The 10271-nt window shown below is 26.6% G+C and overlaps 1 pseudogene; it reads left to right on the top strand.

Moving 5' to 3' along the window:
- The first annotated feature begins 222 nt into the window (after positions 1-222).
- LOC145952352 (uncharacterized) lies at positions 223-3834 on the top strand (annotated as a pseudogene).
- The last annotated feature ends 6437 nt before the right edge of the window (positions 3835-10271 follow it).

The raw sequence follows: 10271 nt of genomic DNA, 5'->3' as shown, positions 1-10271 counted from the left end.
TGTCTACTTTCAATTATATTTTTTTTAATGGAACCAAATCTAAACCAATTCAATCCCTATCTTAATTTCATGTCAAATTTTCAACCTCCCATTAATCCAAATTCTCAAAATTATCCACATTTACCACACCCACAAAATAACATAAATATGAACAATTTTCAATTTCCATTTTCATTTTCATATGGATACCTCATGTTTCAATCACCACCAATTAACCCCACAATGGATCATGGCACTTCAATGGGTACTAGTGAAGGTCAATCTTATGAAAGGGATCTAGAAACACCATATAGGTTTGCATATAAATTGCAAGTTCCACTATTTTCAACTCAAATTGGGTTGAATAATGTTACCTTTGATGAAGAAGAGAAAGAAGAGTCAACTCATAAACAACAAAGATCAAGGTTCAGCATGGAGGAAGATAAACTTCTCATCCAAACATGGTTAAATATTTCAAAGGATCCAATTATTGGGATAAACCAAAAATAATTTTCTTTTTGGACAAGGATTGAAGAAAATTATAATGAGTATGGTGGTCATTTGCAACCAAGGAAAACAAAACAACTGAAATTAATGTTAATGGAAAAAGTTCAATAAAGTTATTCAAAAATTTGCAGGATGTTACAAATAAGCTTCTAAAAGAAAGAAGAGTGGTAGCAATGAGACTGATATCATGCAAGATGCATATAAAATTTATTCTCAAGATTTTGGTGATTCATTTAGGTTAGAGCATGCATGGCGGTTGTTGAAGGATGAACCAAAATGGTCAAATGCATCAATTGAAGGAGCTAGTAAGAGAACGAAGATTTCCACTTTGCTTGCATACTCGTCATCCTCTAATCCAGAACCAAGTGGCAAATACAACACAAATTCATCTTCTATGATTCATCCCAATGCGAACAAAAGTAACAAAGAGAAAGGGAAAAACAATCCCAAGGGAAATAATTGACCTCAATGCAATAGAAGAATTAGCATGTGCCAAACATGAACGCAAAAAGTTAAAAGAGAAATAGCTAAGCATGAAGGAGCGAGAACTTGAACATGAAATTATCTTTAAGGATAAATTTGGTATGCCAGCTTCACAATTACAATATCATGAAATATTAAGTAAGAAAATAAAAGAAAATATGGACTTGAATGAGGATTTTAGTTAAAATAAGAAATATAATAGTGTTATCTATGCCTAAAATATATTTTTATTAATGTAATGTTTTTTTAGTAGTTATTAATGTAACATTGTTATTTATGTTTAAAAATTTTCATTATTAATGCAATATTTTTATCAATGTTTAATATTTCTCATTATTAAAGTAGTCATTAGTCAAACTAGTCATTGGAATCTAGCCATTGAAAATTATCCGTTGAAAACTAGTCGTTACTCAAACAAGTCTATCTTTATATAAGAAGATTTTTCACACCTTTCAATTGATCAAACAAGTCTCATCTTATGCTTAAATTCTCTTAACATTGAGATTTTATAGTGTTCCTTCAAATGGGATCCAACAATTCATCTTACGAAGAGGTTCTTAAGGATGAAATCATTGAAGAACTATACATGACGTTGGTAATGGAGAGACAACAAACAACTACATGTAGGTGAAGACGAACTCATATTGAAAGGAGTCGTGAAGAACAGCATGCTCAGTTGTTCAATGACTACTTCTCTAACAATCCAGTATACATAAAAGAAAATTTTCAATTATGATTTTGAATGCGAAGGGATGTGTTCCTTGTCGGAACCCAAAAAATTTCAATTTTGCCCACAGATGGTTTAGACTTCCGTTTTGAAAATCTCATTGGTTAGGGAATTCTTGGAAAACAGACTAATCCCTAATCAATGGTTTTAGAAAAGAGTTACTCAAAACCTAAAAAAAATATTTTTAAAATTACCAAAATGGCCCTCATAACCAGAATTGGGTTCGGGGGTTGGTTACGGGTAAGGAAGGTGTTAGGCACCCTACAACGCCTGAATTCAGTACCCTATGATGAATTTAGCATAATAAAGAATGATAATTTAAATATTTATCCCCTTTTTATTAATTATTTACACATTATTTTTATTATCAATATTTACAAAAATAAGGGGTTTAAACCCCGAGTGTTTGAAAATATGTTATTTACATGACTATTATTTACTCATGACAATATCATATAAGCAAGATAATCTAAATAAAGAAGAGAAATGAAATTGATGCAAATACCTCCGAGGCGAGCTTTATAGAAATTTTCAAATGTTGGGTTAAATGCGCGTTTTGGCAGCCCTTACACACTACAAATTACCTCAAAAATCTCAAGAAATACAAAAGGAGGGAGAGAGAGAAAGAATTTTTAGTTATCAGGACTTCAATAGATAATTTATCTGTACGTTTTTTGGTCCCTAAGCCCTGCGTACGAGTCTCCTATTTATAGGTACGAAAATCCACGAGAACGGACCGTTCTGAATTCAGAGCGGGTCATTCTGAGCCTTTTTGTTACACACAAAATTTAAAACTAGAACGGCCCGTTCCCAAAGCAAGATGGCCCATTTTGGATTTGAATTTTGAATGTAACAAACTAGTTCAGAATGGGGAGTTCTGACCTAGGGTTACAGGCTTTTTTCTAAGCTCAGAATGTCCCGTTCTGGTTTGAGAATGGCCCGTTTCGGGCTCCTAGTTCTGGCCCTTTACATTTTGGGCCTCTGGATGTCATGCTAGCCTGCTCTAATGTCATTTTTGGGCCTTCGGAAACTCCTTCATCTTATGTTAAAATTCTATTTCCTTGTTAATATGTCCTAGACGAAATTAGATGTCTACATTCCTTCGCATTGTACAAGCTCTAAGTAATCATGATGAGTATTTTCAAATAAGAGTTGATACAACTAGAAGAAAGGGTTTTTGTCCATTGCAAAAATGCGCTGCTGCTATTCGTATATTAGCATATGGATCAACTACTAATAGTGTTGATGATTATATGAAAATTGGAGAAAGCACTGCAATGGAATACTTGAGTAAATTTATCCATGGTATATGTCAGATCTTTGGAGTAGAATACTTAAGAAGACCTAACAATAATGACATTCAACACCTACTTCAAATAGGAGAGAGATGTGGTTTTTCATGTATGTTAGGTAGTATAGATTGTATGCATCGGGAATGGAAAAATTATCAGTGGCATGGAAAGGTCAATATTGTCGTAGTGATCATGGAAAACCCACAATTATGCTTAAAGCAGTGGCATCACATGACTTAGGGATATGATGCATTTTTTAGGGTTGCAGGTTCAAATAATGATATTAATGTGCTCAATGAATCTCCTGTGTTTAATGAGGTTTTGGAGGGACTAGCCCCAAGGGGACAATATATGGTGAATAGAACACAGTATGACATAGGGTACTATTTAGTAGATGGTATTTATTCAGAATAGGCTACGTTGGTTAAGACTATCCTAATGTCACAAGGAAATAAGAGAAAATTGTTTTCCCAACATCTAGAAGCAACAAGAAAGGATGTGGAGCATGCATTTGGAGTGTTTTAATCTCGGTTTGCATCTATACGTGGTCCTATGCGTGATTGGCACATGGATACAATCAAGCATATATTATATGCATGCATCATATTACACAACATGATTGTAGAAGATGAACGACACACATATGATGGTAATTTTAATTATTCTTATGAACATTTCAACAATGATGTCTCAACAACTAACAGACATAATGGTTCTTATCCAAATCTTGCACCATATCTACAAAGGAGAACAATTCTTCATGATAGACAATGTCATCATCAACTTCAAGCCAACCTTGTGGAGCATATCTAGGAACATTTTGGGCATAGTAGTTCGCAAAATTAGTTATTATCTTAATTATGTACTTTTTTTAACTTTGTAATTTTTATATTGTCGTAATTATGTAATTTAGTTAACTTTATCCTTTTAAATAAAATTTGATTTATTCATTTTGTATCATGAAAAAATATTTCACAAAATAGTAAAATAAAAAATCTCTTAATTATAACTTAATAAAAAAATTTGTTAATAAATAAATTATTGATGATATGTAAAAATGTAATATTTTTGTGGGATCCATTTAAGGATTGAAAGTGAGATGTTGAATTCGAGAGAAAAATGTTTATAGAGGTGCTTAAATTGAAAAGAGTAAAAATGAGTGATGTGTACATATGGGTCCCACTTAAGAACCTAGAAAAGATATCTTCATTGGAGATGGCCTAAGCTCTATATATAGGTGTTTAGAACCATTTGTACACAATTTTTGAGCATTTTATGAAAGTGGTTGAGATTTCTCTCTCTCAAAAGCTTAAGTCTCTCTTTGATTTACTTCCAATTCTTTTATCCTCTTTCTAAGAGTGTGGTAAGTTTTGAAGTGGTTTATCTTCTTCCTTGAACTTGCATCATCAGTTGAAGAGAGTCCTTCACCATTAAAGGTGATTTTAGAGGTTTCTTCCTCTATTGGAGACCTTGGAAAGTTTTAAGGAGTGTCAAGAAGGAAAACATCTAGGAAGAAACTTGAAGGAGAAGCTACAATAATCTAGTTTCTCCTAAGGTTTCCATCATTTGGTATCAAAAGCAAGGTCTTCTTGGTAAATACTTTCTTTACGCTTCCTTTCATGTTTTGTTTGGTGAAATATTTTTGTTTAGTATCTTTGTTTGATTAGAATGTGTTGGTCTTGATTGTATACTGATTTGTATGGATTAGAATTGTTCTTGTGTCACAACTATAAATCTATAGAACAATTCACTTTGTCTTGATTTTTTTTATTCATACATCAAGCTATATGGATCAATCTTCTTGTGTGCCTTTCGGTTAATCTTGTTACTGCATTTTTAATATTTTAGGATTTCTTATATCTTGTTTGTTTGATTGATACATGTTGAAACCTGAAAAATTATGTTCTTACCCATAGATAGTTTGGACTTCCATTTTTTAAAATCTCATCGGTTAAGGAATAATGTCCGAAAACTAGACTAATCCCTAATCAATGATTTTGGAAAAAATTTCGAGGGAGTCTCCACCAATGTTTTGCTCAAAACATCGAAAAAAGAAAAGATTTTTAAAATTACCAAAATCGCCCTTATAGCCAGAATTGGGTTCGAGGGTCGATTACATGTAGGGAAGGTATTAGGCACCCTACAACGCCATATATCGGTACCCTATGATGAAATTAGCGTAATAGATAATAAAAGTTCAAATATTTAGTCCCCTTTACTAGTGGTTATTTACATGCTTGATTTTAAAATCACACGATTGAACCTACACTACTAGAAAAATTAATATTTGTGACGAATTTTGTGACGGAAAAAATAGCGTCGCTAATAGTGACGCATTTTGTGAGGGAATTTTAAGTTTTGTGACGGATTAGCATTTATTGACTTTTGTGACGAATTTTGTGACGGAATATATTTCGTCTCTAAAAATCCGTCACAAATTTCGTCACTAAATAAAAAATAAAAATTTTGTGACGGAAAAATTTTCGTCTCTAAAAATCCGTCACAAATATCATCACTAAACAAAAAAAAATGTTTGTGACGGATTTTGTGACGGAATAAACTTCGTCTCTAAAAAATCCGTCACAAATTTCGTCACTAAATAAAAAAAAATTTAGTGACAGATTTTTCCCTTTCAAAATTCCGTCACAAATAGGTTAAAATATTTTGTGAAAAAATTTGTGACGAATTATTCCCTCTCAAAATATTAAATTTTATTTATGAAAATTTTATATTTAAGAATTATGCATAATTAAAGAAAATATGTTAAATATTTTTAAAAAATAATAATAAAAATAAAAATATTTTATTTCATTAAAAGACTAAAAAAATTATGAAATTTATTTAATTAAATAAAAAATTGTCAATTTTGAGCATAAGAAATTAAGACATTCATTAAAAATATTTATAAAAAAAACTTGTGAAATTAAAAAAAAAAGTATTAATTTAATTTTGGTTAATTACATTTTTGTTCCCTCAAGTATTGTAATTGTGCAAATTTGATCCCTAAGGTTTTAATTGGATAATTTTAGTCCCTAAATAATTGTAATTGTGCAATTTTAGTTCTTTAATTTTTAATTGAACAATTTTAGTCCCTCAAATATCATAATTGTACAATTTGAATGTCTCCCATTAAAAATTTAATAATTTTAAAATTTTAATATATATATATATAATAATTTAAAATTATATAATTATTTGCTTATTTAAGTTAGCATATACTATAATTTTTATTAATGTAACAAATGATATATATTTAATATTACTAAATAAATAAAATGTATATATTATTAATAATTTAATATTGCTAATAAATTAATATCAATAATATTTTTAGTATATTTATAGATAAACTCATAATTTGATAAATATAACTTAGTATATGTTAATATAATTTTACAAAAATATAAATATACTAGATAAGATATGTATATTTATAATTAATATACTTATAATTTTGTAAAAGTATATTAATATATAATAAGTTATATTTATCAAATTATGAGTTTATCTATAAATACACTAATAATATTATTGATATTAATTTATCAATAATATTATAAAAATAATAATATATAAATTTTATTTATTTAGTAATAATAAACAATTATACTAATAGAAAATTCGGGATGTTACAATTTGATATATTAATGAAAATTATAATACACGTTGATTTGAATACACAAATAATATAATTTTAAAATATTGTATATATATATATATATGTATGTATGTATATATAGTAAAATTATGAAATTTTTAATGAGAGTATAATATAGTATTAATGAAAATTATAATACATATGTATGTATGTATATATATATGTATGTATGAATAGACAAATAATATAGTATTAATGAAAATTATAATACACGTTATTTTTTAGTTTAGTTGTTTATTGAAAAATGTCTTTCTAATGTCATAATTTTATAATTTTAAAGTGTAAATTTTTAGTTAAAAAATTAAAAGTTTCTTATTTTATGTTAATAAATAATATCTTTTAATTTCTTTATTTTTATGTCTAAAAATAAACTATAAATTAATGTAATTTAGATTTAAAAGTGACAAGGATAATTTACAAGTTTTTAATTATTTTTTTTAACTTTAATTGCTTCTAAATGAAGGAAAAAAAGTAAGAAAACAAGATATCTTGAAACCCTTCATTGAGTCATATCTAACAAATTATGAGAAACAATCCCACACTCTAGTGAATAAATTTTTATCAATACCATAGTACTTGACTCAACCATGGGTTTGACAGTAACACATGGTCGTTATGAATTCGATTAACAAGAACATGGAGAGGTTGGGAACCTTATATCGAAGATTTAATTCGAATGAAAATAGAAAGTACTACTACTGTGATGAATTGGAATGCATATTCGATAAACCCTAAACACTTTGATTTTGAAATGCAAGAATTGCTTTGCTCCATCCTCTTTCAACCGTCAATAATTTATCTGTTTTAAATTATCTCTTATTTTTATTATAAAAACCAACAAAACTGTAAAATTGGATAACCAACAAAACTACTACATGGAGGTTATTTTTTAATAAAGTGGAGACCAAAACCTTTGTATTTCTTTTATCTTTAGTTAAGTTATAAATAAGTTTAAATTGATTTTTTTTTTAAAATGAGTAAACATGATTTAGATTATAAAAAATGACTAAACGTAATAATTTATTGTAGATTTTATTTATAATTTTTTTTTTTGGAAAAAACTCAAATGAAATCAAATTTCTAAATAAAATATTCAAAATAACATAAATTTAGTTATTTGAATTTTTGTAATTAAAAAACCATAAGAATTATATAAATTTCAAATTTCAAAATTAGGCTAATTTTAAAATTGAATTTATAATAAAATATGATTATATATTTAAATTTTTAAAAATGAATTTAGAAATTATTGAAACGATAATTTATATTTATGTTATTTTATATTAAAAAAATGAATTTGATAAATAGAAATATCTTAAATTTAGATTTTTAATAAGTTGAATATGTAATAACTCAAAATTGCTGGTGGCCGGAACGGGCCGTTTCAAAAGTGAAACGAGCCGTTCCGGAATAAGAAAAATGCCCAAAACTGGAGAAACAAAACGACCCGTTCTCATAACCAGCAGAACGGCCCGTTCTGCTTCTCCAATATAGGGCATTTTTGTTATTCCAGAACGGCCCGTTTCACTTTTAAAACGGCCCGTTCCGTCTACTGTTACGGAATAAATTTAAATTCAGTATAAAAATAATAAAAAAAAATGATTATAAAAACTAAAATTAAATAACTTAGTTAAAAAATGACTATAATTAATAATTTAATGTAAAATTTGTTTAAAATTTTTTTAAAATAAATAATAAAATAAATCCTCCCTTTCGTCTTCTTCACTTTTTAGAAATGTGTTGACAAGATAATGGATAATATATTTATTTTTAGATAAAACTTAAATGCAATATTAAATGCTAGAGGGAACCGGCCAAGTTAACTATATATAGAGTATCATACAAAGAAGGAGAGTGACACTTAAGTATTCTTAATTAAGATTTATATTAAAGTTTATATTAATATTTTATTGTTGAATTTATTGTATTACCTTTTATCAAATTTTTCTGGTATTAAGTGCATTTATATATTTAGAGTTTTATAAATGTTACACTCAAAATGTGAGGAAATGTATTAAAAATTTTATATTGAATAATGATATAACTAAAATAAAGTATATATAAATAATAAAAATTCGTACATTACAAATCACTTATATATATATATATATATATATATATATATATATATATATATATATATATATATATATATATATATATGATTAAGAAATAACTTATTTAAGATATATTATATAATAAGTTTTTATATAATAAGATCTTAATTATAATTAACATTAAACATTCAATGAATTCGAATAATGATATGTTTTAAGAAATAACTTCTTTAAGATCTTATATAATAATTTTTAGAGATTTAATGAATTGAGTAAAATTTATATTAAAGATAATATATAATTAAGATTTGTAAGTTATTGATTATAATACTTTTTAGTTACCGTATTTACCAAAAAATTATTTTTAATTAAAATATATTTTAGAATTTTAGTTAATTCATTATCATTCACTCACTTGATTAAAAAGTGATAAAATATAATTAATTTTTAATTAATTTAATAAAATATATATCTAAAATCTGTAACAATTTCTTAAATACAAATATTTAATTAATTAATTTTAATATATACTAAATTTAATATTAAAAATTTATAAATATTTTAGTTATAATTTTTATTATCTTTTGATTTAATATTGGATTTCTTTTGATTATGAAAGATATTTACCTGGATTTGAGTTATGATTGTTATAATCTTTTGATTTAATATTGGATTTTATTTATTATAAAACATAATAAATAAAATCTAAAATCTAGAGCAATTTCTTTGATACAAATATGTAATTAATTTTAATATATAATAAATTTAATATCAGAATATTTATTATAATTTTAGTTATGATTTATATAATATTTTGATTTAATATTAAATTTCTTTGGATTATATTTTAATATATTTTATTTAAAATATCAGTTAACATATTTTATTATATTTTCATTTTTATTTATTATAAAATAATTAGAATATTTAATTTAGAATTATGAAAAAAATAACTATTATAAGATTTAATTTATTTAATTTCATTATTTATTATAATACTTTTTGGATAATATTTTGTAGATATGTGGTTGATTTTGAGAATGATCATGTTTTGATATGTATTAAAGTGCTCTATGGGTTCCTACGGGAAACCTATTTATGAGAAAGAGACAAAATAAGAATGTTTTGATAAGAATACCTCTTGAACAAGCTTTTATAAAAATATGCTTATGGTAGACTTAAGACACTTTTTGGTTGCCATACATACTACAATTTACCTCACAAATCGTAAGAAATACAAAGAGAAGGGAGAAAGAGAAGATTTCGAGCTATATAGGACTCTAGTAGGCAGTTTTTTCCTACTCAGCACTATACACAAGTCTCGTATTTATAAACATCATACTTAACTAGAATGATCTTTTTGATCACCAGAATGGGTCGTTCCGGATTAGTTTGTTATGAGCAATTTTTGAATTTGGAGCGGCCTGTTCCAAAATCGGATGGCCCATTCCAAATTTGAAGTTAACTCATAACATGGGTCAAAATGGCCCGTTCTAGATTGGGAACGCCCCGTTTTGACCTAGGATTTCTAAGCCATTTTAGAAGCTTGGAACGGCGCGTTCCAGATT

Source organism: Cajanus cajan, chromosome 10 (genome assembly GCF_000230855.2).
Source record: "Cajanus cajan strain Asha chromosome 10, NIPB_CcT2T_4, whole genome shotgun sequence".
Lineage (NCBI taxonomy): Eukaryota > Viridiplantae > Streptophyta > Magnoliopsida > Fabales > Fabaceae > Cajanus > Cajanus cajan.
The sequence above is the reverse complement of the archived record's forward strand: the minus strand, read 5'-3'. Positions and strand labels throughout refer to the sequence as shown.